General features: G+C 44.6%; 1 long non-coding RNA gene across 1 annotated transcript; it reads right to left on the bottom strand.

The window, feature by feature from the left end:
- Positions 1-204: 204 nt before the first annotated feature.
- On the bottom strand, positions 205-7,998 carry LOC102550353 (uncharacterized). The gene is made up of 2 exons (XR_015625469.1): positions 7,470-7,998; positions 205-937 (listed from the first exon to the last, which is right to left on the bottom strand). It is a non-coding gene; the product is annotated as an uncharacterized LOC102550353 (long non-coding RNA).
- Positions 7,999-10,457: the final 2,459 nt, after the last annotated feature.

The raw sequence follows: 10,457 nt of genomic DNA, 5'->3' as shown, positions 1-10,457 counted from the left end.
TACTGGGATCATAGGCTGAACTCACATGTCTCACTCATTGCCACATTTTCATGCATGTGTGTTTGGTCACACTCGCACGGGGAGCAATCCTTCTTGCTCAGTCTCTCAAGTTCGGGGGCCTATAGGTCTGTGCTGTCAGACCCCACTGAAAAACCATGACACTCTTGCACCTTAGTTTAGAAATCTAATCTGGAGGGACTCATCTCCTTTCCTGCTTTTATTTGACACCCCCCCCCAACTGTTATTATTTGCCAACTGGGTGGGGACAGCTTTGTAACGATAGACGCCTACACTGAGTCACAGCCCTTATTAGGGACTTCGGGAAAAGGATCTAGTGCCAGACACTTGTGCCCCGTATGTTAAAGATGTCGTCGTTTTGTATCTCTTGGGGCTGTGCAGGTGTCCAGGAAGAGGTGCTTGCCGAACATTCCACATCTCCTTAGTACATACCGAGTCACCAGTAATCATTTCTGACACGTGAAAGCTCTGTGTGCGGGGACACCTTGTGGCAGTCCTCTCCCTGGGGAGCTGTCTCCTGAACGGAGGGACTCCTTGTTTTGTGTCCTTGGTGGTTTTGTCTCCTGTGGATTCAGGTTGTTTTGTAGCCTCAGAATCACTTCCTCGGCAAACTTGTTTGTCCACCGTTCAGCACGTTGAGCAGTTCTTTCCTCTGATGACTGAAGCAGCGGTGCCCAGCACAGTCAGAAAACGGCACACAGAGCCCTTCAATGCTCAGCCCAGTCAGAAAACGGCACACAGAGCCCTTCAGTGCTCAGCCCAGTCAGAAAACGGCACACAGAGCCCTTCAGTGCTCAGCGCAGTCAGAAAACGGCACACAGAGCCCTTCAGTGCTCAGCCCAGTCAGAAAACAGCACACAGAGCTCTTCAGTGCTCAGCCCAGTCAGAAAACGGCACACAATCCAAAATGCTGGCTTCCCTGTTTGGAATAAAAGTGTGAGAGTCAAGCAAATCTGGTATCCAAATGATTTCTGCAATGCAAACATACTGACACCCCAAAACAAAGGCACCCCAGCTTCCTTTATCAGTTGCTCATATTTTCAGTCTGTCATTCTTGGACTTTATTTTAGTATCTATTTTGTTTAAAATATATTTTATTTCTACAGCACAGTAAAGTGATCATAGTTCAGAGTGCGTCTAATCTCCTTGATTTAATAAGTATGTATCATATGCACAGTCTGAATATCACACTGTACTACAGATAATCTGTTTTATTATATAGTGGTAATGTATTCTTTGGGCGTGTGTGTGTGTGCGTTGAAACAGGCTTTCTCTGTGTAGCCCTGGCTGTCCTGGAGCTCTAGCCCTGTAGACCAGGCTGACCTCAACCTCAGAGATTTGCCTGCCTCTACCTCCCCAGCACTGGTAGGTGCCCCAGCATTGTCCCCACTTAATTAAGAGAATGAACTCCAGCATATGGCTTGATTACAATTACAGATTCTCAGTAGTGGTAAGAAGTTAGCTATGGCTTGTGGGGTTTAATTAATTTTTAATATTTTACTTTTCTGAACAATTTAGGAGAAACAGAGAGACAGGAGGAGAGGGGGAGGGAGAGAGAAAGATAGATAGATAGATAGATAGATAGATAGAGAGAGAGAGAGAGAGAGAGAGAGAGAGAGAAAGAGAGAGAGAGAGAGAAAGAGACAGAGACAGAGACTCTCAAATAGCCTAGCATAACTTTGACTTTCTCTTGAGTGCTGGAATTACATGTGGCTGGCCAAGCACATATACTTTTAGTCAAAAAGTTAATGGAAGGCAACTTTTCAAAAAGAAATACATAGTTGAAATGAAGAGAGAATATAGATGCTATTTTTTTTTTAATTTTAAGATTTTGGGGCCAAAGAATAAAGCAGCTAAGCTATAGAGCTGTCTCAGCTAAGCCCAGGGTGTGTTCTGTTGCACTGTAGTAATGACCCTTGTGCCCTGACCTGGCTTCGGCAAGCGACTCTGCTCTAGGAAACTAAGTCATTTCTGGGACCCCAGTTTGTCCCGTGAAAGCTGTAAAGCATGCTAGAGTTCTGAGGGTCAGCTTTATCAAATGAGGTGTTTGATTTTCTCACATTACTTGGAAATACTTCACTTTGGCTGAGAAGGAAGACTTCACCTGAACACCCTAGCTCTTGCTTTCTGGCCAGCCTGTGGGAGGACTGGGCATCTGGAATTGATGGAGAACAATCCCTGATTCCCGGAACTTCACCGTCTGATAAAGAGGGTCAGATGTGAATGAAGATGCGTTAAAGGAAGATACGGTCCAGGAGTGGTGTCATGCAACTCGATCCTAGCACTTGGAAGGTGGAGTTGGGACTATCTTTGGCTACATATTGAGTTTGAAGTTAGCCTGGGCTACATAAGACCTTGACTCAAAAACACAAAAATCAGGCTGGTTAAATGTGTCAAGGTAAAGTCACTTGCTGCTAAGCTTGATGGCCTGTGCTCCGTCCAATCCCTGAGAATCATTAGGTAGAAGGAGAGAACAGATACTGAAAGTTATCATCCTCTGACTTCCTCACAAAAACAGTGGCATGAACTTGTACACCTATGAGATGCACACACAGTAAATAAATGTAAAAACAAAAGTAAAAGTAAAGTTTAAAGTAAAAAAAAAAAAAAGCAAATGAACAGAAAGAAAGATGTTGGAAAGATTACTATTCCAGATCTCATTACAGAGCCATAGTACCAAAACAATATGGAACTGGCACAAAAATAGACATGAGGACCAACTAAACAGAACTGAAGACCAGAACATGAACACGAAGCTTCAACCCCTTAGTATTTGACAAAGATGCCAAAAACATAAACCAGGAAAGGAAAAGCATCATCAACAAATGGTTCTAATCCACGCTAGCCAGTGTTCCCATCACCTTTGCCTAAAGACTAACTCCAAGTGAGCTAATGAGTTAAGCAAACTGTCTGAGACACTGACTGGCAGAAGAGAACACAGACAGTGCCCTTTGTGATGGGTGAGGAAAAGACTTTATGACTCCATTTCCCCAGAATCAAGACCAACAATTGACTACACAGCTAAAAAATAAAAATCAGTGGGCTGTGGTTAAGAGCACTGACTGCTCTTCCAGAGGTCCTGAGTTCAATTCCCAGCAACCACATAGTGGCTCACAACCATCTGTAACAGGATCTACTGCCCTCTTCTGGTATGCATGAAGACAGTATACTCATATACATAAAACAAATTAAAACAAACAAACAAAAAAACAGGTGAACAGGAAGCCCACAGGATGGGGGAGAATCTATGCCACAGCCATCCAATGGAGAGTTTAGATCTAGAATATACAAAAACAAAAAACAAAAAACAAAAAAAAAACAAAAACCAAGCAGATCAAATGACTTATTAAAAAATGATTTGATCAGAGAGTTCTCAAAGAGAGAAAACCATGGCACAGGAATCTTTTAAAATGTTCATTGTCCCTAGCAAAGAGGGAAAGGCAAATCAAGACAGCTTTGAGACGTCTTCCTTGCCAAGGATGGACTTGACTTGAGAGGGGTTCTGAGGAAGGGGTGTCTGGGAGCAGCCAAACAAATCATGGGTTACAAGCTGAGGAGGTGGCCCATGTCCTGCTTTCTCTTGCCGTTGTAAAAACTCTGGAGAGCTCACCACCTGCCTTTTCTTTACGTATCAATTTAGTCATTACCCAAGGTTCCCTTCTGATTATCCTATGAATCAGCATTCCATGACTCCAGCCCCAGACAGCAAGCACAAGCACAGACAATACGATAAGATTCCTGTCACGTCTGGACCTACACTCCCTCTGTCCCAGGCTGACTTTGAACTCAGGAATCTGCCTGCCTGTATTAGCATAAATAAAAACCTCAGCTGGGTGGGATCCGGCCCTGGGATCACCGTTCCCCAAATCTATTTCCTTCCTCAGTATCTTTCTGACAAGTTGGCCCATAGTGCAGCTGCCTCTGTTCCTTTAGGTCTGTGAAGCTCCTTATACAATTCATATTGCATCCATACATTCTGCACAGTTGAGAAATTATATATTTTTGAACTCATGTTTGCAGCATTCCTTCCTGTACAGATATGGCATGAGGAGACTGCTCCCAGCCTGCTAGCTGCGAGGTAACTAAAGGATATCTGAGAACCCAGCATGCTGGGACAGCGTGGGTGTCTGACTGGGACAGCATGAGCATCCTTTCTCTTCAGAGCGTCCAGGTGTTCTGCCAAGCAAGTGCAAACCTGAGGAAGTGGCCTGCGCCATCCTTTTCTCATGAGCAAGTAACTTTGTTTCTAATTATAAAAAGCAACACATCTGAGAGATGAACTGCAGACAGATTTCTCAGTCTGCAAGGAGGTTTGGGTCACTCTGAACCAATGTAAGCTATTGCTAGAGAAAAAGGACTTGGTGAGAACTAACACTGGGGAATCTTTAAAAGAAGCTGACTTGGCTGTGTACCCCCTGTGTCCTGGTTAATGTGCCTCTACCCTTGGGACCCCAACACATTACACACTGACACCTTCCAATAGCCTTAAGGGCCGTGCTGAAGGTCACAGTGTCCTACTATTTTACTGAGACATTAGACATGCCCTAGCCTCCCACAAGCTATCTCTGACTATCATTAAGTCATTAACCTTGGCAGAGAGAATATTCTTTGAAGGAGGATCAAGAAGTAGCACACACACACACACACACACACACACACACACACACACAGGCACGTCTCACACCCCCAGTAACCATCAACACTTGTGGAGGCACCTGCCCTGCTGATTCTGGCTCTGTTCCAGGGGCAGGAACCGCGTTATTCTGCCCCTTACATGGCCAAGCAGGACCCTAATCATAATAGTAAAGACCAACAAAACAACTGACACTTAATGTTGGAAAGGATCTAGAGAGAAGAAACTCTCAGTGTTGGCTTCTGTCTCTATCCCTACATGTCTCCTTTTGTGCTATACCATATTGTTTTCATTATTATGGCTCTGAAATGCATCTTGAGATCTGGAATAGTAATACAGTAAAGAATTGTTACTTTTTTGTTATCTGTCTTATTTTTACTTTAAACTTGTTAAAACTTTTAGTTACTGTATGTACACACTCCTGGGTACACACGTTCATGCCACTGTGATAGAAATATGGGCTTAATCAGGATTGAAAACCTGGTACCGACACTCTGAAAATCAGCACGGGGAATCTTCAAAAAGCTAAAAAGAAGTCTACCATATGACCTACCATTCACATGTGCTCAAAGATCTCCACAGATATCAGTCAGCCATACTCACCATTGTTTTGTTCATAACAGCTAGGAAGTGGAAACAGCCTAAATGTCCCTCAGCTGGCAAAAGGATAGTGAAGACGTGGTATATACACATCGTGGGACATTGTGCAGACGGAAAGAAAAATGAAACCACGAATTCTGCAGGTAGGTGGATGGACCTAGGAAAGATCATGCTGAATGAGGTAACCCAGACCACATGTTCTCTCTCACCTATGGTTCCTAGCTCCAAATCTTTGGGTGTAAGTTTATAACCTGGAATAACTGCAGAAACAAGGAAAGTACAAAGGGACTATGTGGAGTGTGGGTGGGGGTAGGAGTGATAGAGGGGGAAAGAGTTGGCTATAAGTGATCAGAAAGGGAAATCTGGGGGCCTCTAGTGATAGTATAGGAAGACAGATACACAAAGAAGGTAAAGTAATAGTAAGAATGTCTGAAGAAGAGGTCAGAATCATACAACTTAGGGTTTTATTGCTGTGAAGAGGCACCATGACCAAGACAACTCTTATAAGGACAACATTTAATTGGGGCTGGCTTACAGTTTCAGAGGTGCAGTCCATTATCATCAAGGGGAGCATGGCAACATCCAGGCAGGTATGGTGCAGGAGGAGCTGAGAGTTCTACCACTTCATCTGATGGCTGCTAGCAGAATACTGACTTCCAGGCAGCTAGGAAGGTGGTCTTAAAGACTATCTTATCGACACCTATTCCAACAAAGCCACACCTCCTAATAGTGTCTGAGCCACCATATACAAACCATCACAACTAACTACCTAAAAATATTTATAATACATGATATATATATATATATATATCAATCATCTGGACACTGCTCCCTCTAAGAGCCAAAGGCCACCTAACAATAATCCTAAAATTGTTGACCAGCATAGTTCAAGAGACTCCCCAAACATTACAGACTATTGTTATTGGCCTTGGTTGCCCACTAAAGGCAGAAGGTAAGTCTTTATTGCTGAAGACACCATGCACTTTGGTCACAGGGCCCAAAGCACCCAGCCCCACCCCAAGCTGGGTCTGACCTGAAAACCTCCTCCCTGAGGACCAACTTTCATGGCACAAAAGGCACCGTGTAAGTTTTCAAAGGAGGAAGCAACCCATAGTCCTCCTATGACAACTATGAACTAAAAACAACCACCACCATTGCACAGTAACCCTTCAGGTACAATGGGGCACACACACCTTGGTGGAAACCAACAGCTCTCTAATTGGACCTAAGACCCATTCAATAGGAGGGAAATCATGCCTGGTACTGGAAACCTAGCCAGCTACCCAGGGTTAGAAAAGTCAGGGCTAGAAGGAGAATCTACAACTGTCACTTTACTAAATTCCTAACTGCATTCTGAATATTTGTCCTTACATCCACGGATAAGTGTTGTCATTGTCCTTATTAAGGACTTTAGTTTGCAACAGACAGAAACCATCAGTTATAAAACTACAGCCAATCAAAATAGAGTTGTAGAGTCCAGTTTCATCTACACTGTAGCTCCTGTGTCCAGTGCTCAAGGATCATTGTGGAAGAGGGAGTGGAAAGACCGTAAGAGATGGAGTAACAGGGAGATTGTGGTGAGATTTTATCTCCTGGAAATGTTAGGAACTACACACATTGTCTTACCACCATGACTGCCTCACCATGACCTGACAAGAATGACATCAATACCCGTGGTGGGCGGGGCCTTAACTTTAGACAGAGAACTACAGTCTAAGTGGCTAAGGAACGCCACTGAGAGCAGGAGAAATGTTCTCCCTAGGGGAGAGCATGATAATTGGCTATCCAGTACCAAATGCAGCCCTGGAAACTTGTGTCTAGAGGTATAAACATTACGCAGACTAAGAAGGTTGTATTTACGTATTTAGGAACATAATACAATATAAAATATATTTTATTAAATGTATATTTATTCTAGTATATTTACTATGTTGTAGTTTATTATGATATAATAAATGAACACAGCACACATTGTATCATAAAATAGTATATTAATTACCTTATGTTAAATGTTATATATAAATGTAACAACAATTAAAGAAAGAGACCATGAATTTGGAAGTGGTAGTACATGAGAAGTTCTGGAAGGAGGAAAGAGAAATGATGTAATTATAGTCTCAAAAGATTTTTTAAAGTTTGAAAATAAAAAACAAAACAAGCAAACCAACAGAGCACGTGCAGTGCCAGCTAGGCACAGTGGCCACATCAGTAGTCCTACCTGAGGTGGGATGACACTCACTGAGCCCAGAAGTCCTGGACTAGTCCCTGGAGAGGGGTCTCTTGGCAGAGCTGCAGGAAAGATGCTGGCCTGAGCCAGAAGTAGGCAGGGTGTCTGTTTTCAAAGCATCTGGGTAGTGCCAAGGTAGGAGGGGAATCAGCTTTTAAGAGACAGAGTAGAGGTTGGCTGAAGTCTGTTAGTGGTTACCCAGCAAGGTCAGGAGTGGTCAGCATTGAATTACACGGGCCCCACTGCGGTTGCCCTCAACATCAGGAGAAGCACGGGGACTGTGGCTGGAAGGTTTCAGCCGCAGTTCTTTATTCGTCCTGCAAGACTTTTGTGCTCCCCAGTGGGCTGTGAGGTTTCCTCTGGGGACACCCTTCATTTTTCTCCGGAGCCACCATCACCTCCCCACTGTTTCCAGGATGGGGCAACCTTTCTCTTGTTCGGTCAGATTCAAGGACGTCCATAATACTGTGATAGAATGCTGCAGTGCCAGCTCCAGGCTCCAGTCTGTGGATTCATGCCTGAAGCCACAGCCTTTTCCTGGCTGATAAGAAGGGTAACAAAGGCGGGACGTCAGAGCCAGAAGGAAGTAACGCCCCAGGGAGTTGCTGATTCTGTGTCCTGCCCAGAGACTGGAGGGGAAATCAGTCACATTCACCCAGCAGAAGCCACCCTCAGTGGGCTCTCTCTACTTCAGAGCATTTCTGAAAATTCCCTGACACCTGGCTCTCTGCTTGCCCTTCTGGCATCTTCTTCCTACAGCCCACTTCAAAGTAGGCGTGTTTACTCTCTAGTGTGCATATGAGTGCTCGTGAAGCACACACATGTGTGCATGCTCACAGAGAACAGGTCCTATCAAGTTTTGCCTCTGTCCCTCTCCACCTCATGTTTTGAGCAGAGTCCCTCGCTGAACCTACAGCTCACTGTTACACCCAGGCTGACTACAGGGTGTCAGGCTTTGGACTTTATACACAGATGCTTGGATCATCTCCAGGCCCATGTACTAATGTGGCTGGCATTTTTACCCACTGAGCTGTTTGGGGTATTTCCCCAGCTCCAGAATATTACTATTATTATTATTTCTTCCTCCTCCTCTTCCTCTTCCTCTTCCTCCTCTTTTCCTCCTCCTCCTTCTCTTCTTCCTTCTCCTCCTTCTCCTCCTCCTCTTTCTCCTCCTCCTTTTCCTCCTCCTTTCCTTCCCTTTCCTTCTCTTCCTGCTCCTCCTGCTTCTTCTATTTCTTCAAAACAGAGTCTTACTTTATATCACTGAGTGACCTGGAACTCACTCTGTATACCAGGAAGCATGGCCTCAAACTCACAGAGATCTTCTGTGACTGCTAAGATTAAAGGCATGAGCCACCAAGCCAACCCAGAATATTTACCTTTCGGTTTATGTTGAAGGACAGTTGATCACATTGAACCCCCATGACTGTGAATATTGTCTTGTTGTGGCTCAGCCCTAGCGAACGCTTTTAACCCAAGAGCTTTCCATGAACAGGATTAAATAGGTCAAGAGGCAGAGAAAGCAACCAGTTGACAGAGATTGAACAGAAGAAAACCCAGGAAAAAGGAAGGAGGGTCTTGGAGTTGAAGGGTATTTAAGACAGTGTGGAGAAGGAGAAAGGACTCTATCCTTCTGAGATATCAGTGGAGTAGGAAGGTCACCTGAGCCCTTTCTCTGCCTCTCTGAGCTAGCAGGCTTTCATCCCAGCATCTGGGTCCTGAGTCGTCATTGGTAAACTGAACATTTGGGCTTTCATTTTAAAAACAAGAACAGTAAGCACACAGTGTCATTGGCCATGAGAAAAGACTCCCTTACGGCCTCTCATCCCAGTCCTGGATGACTGGGCAGCTCAGTGGACACACCTGCCTCTGCCTACAGGTGGCTTTGCCAGTTGGGCAGTGGATTAGTATCCCTCAGACCTCAGGCATCGGCCAACCCATGGGCATAGCATGGGGACCTTGAGGAAGAAATGAAGAAGGTGAATCACAGGGTGGCAGATAGGCACAGTAGGCTGGGTGACACTTCCCACTGTGTGACAATGAGCCATTTTCTCAATCTCTCTGAGACTTGCTTCCCTCCTCTGAAAAGTAAGACACTGTGACACATAGTGTGAGCATTTGATAAAATGTCATTCCAAACACAGGAAACTTCTAGGCGGATACATGCAAGATACCGAGAGTTCTTGACTTGCTCCTGATCGTTAAAGAAATCCCGAGAAATGGTACCAGAGTGGCTGCCGTTCAGAAAATAGCAACAAAATCGCCCTCTCCCCCCTCAGGTAAGACCTGAGGGAGCAAAGCTTTCTCTTCTCGGGGCAGGGAAGGCCTTCCTGGGCATGACACAAAATCCAGAGCCACAGGGGAGGAGAGGATCAACTTTCACAAAGATGAAAGCAGTGGGCACAGTTGGAGATTAATGACAAATTCCTGAAAATCTCCACAACTGCATCCCAAACTGATAATTCCCTTAATAAGTAATTTCTATATGGCAATGAGGAAAAGACCTGAAGAAGGTGTAGTTCCGGCACTCAGGATGTGAGGGGAGGAGGTTTGAAAGCTCTAGGCTCTCCTGTAAGGGGCTCAAAAGCTCTAGGCTCTCCTGTGAGGGGCTCAAAAGCTCTAGGCTCTCCTGTAGACCCTGCCTAAAAATAAAAGCAGAAAACAAAAACTACAGTGCAATGTTGATTTCAGCTCTGTCTTAATTAGGATTTCCATTGCTGTGGTAAGACACCATGGACAAAGGCAACAGGGGAACAAAGGGTTTATTTCAGTTTTGTCTTAGGGTTTCCATTGCTGTGGTAAGACACCATGGACAAAGGCAACAGGGGAACAAAGGGTTTATTTCAGCTTTGTCTTAGGGTTTCCATTGCTGTGGTAAGACACCACAGACAAAGGCAACAGGGGAACAAAGGGTTTATTTCAGCTTTGTCTTAGTATAGGGTTTCTATCGCTCTGAAGAGACACCATGCCCAAAGCAAC

Source organism: Rattus norvegicus, chromosome 7 (assembly GCF_021556685.1).
Source record: "Rattus norvegicus strain SHRSP/BbbUtx chromosome 7, alternate assembly SHRSP_T2T, whole genome shotgun sequence".
Classification (NCBI taxonomy): Eukaryota; Metazoa; Chordata; class Mammalia; order Rodentia; family Muridae; genus Rattus; species Rattus norvegicus.
The sequence above is the reverse complement of the archived record's forward strand: the minus strand, read 5'-3'. Positions and strand labels throughout refer to the sequence as shown.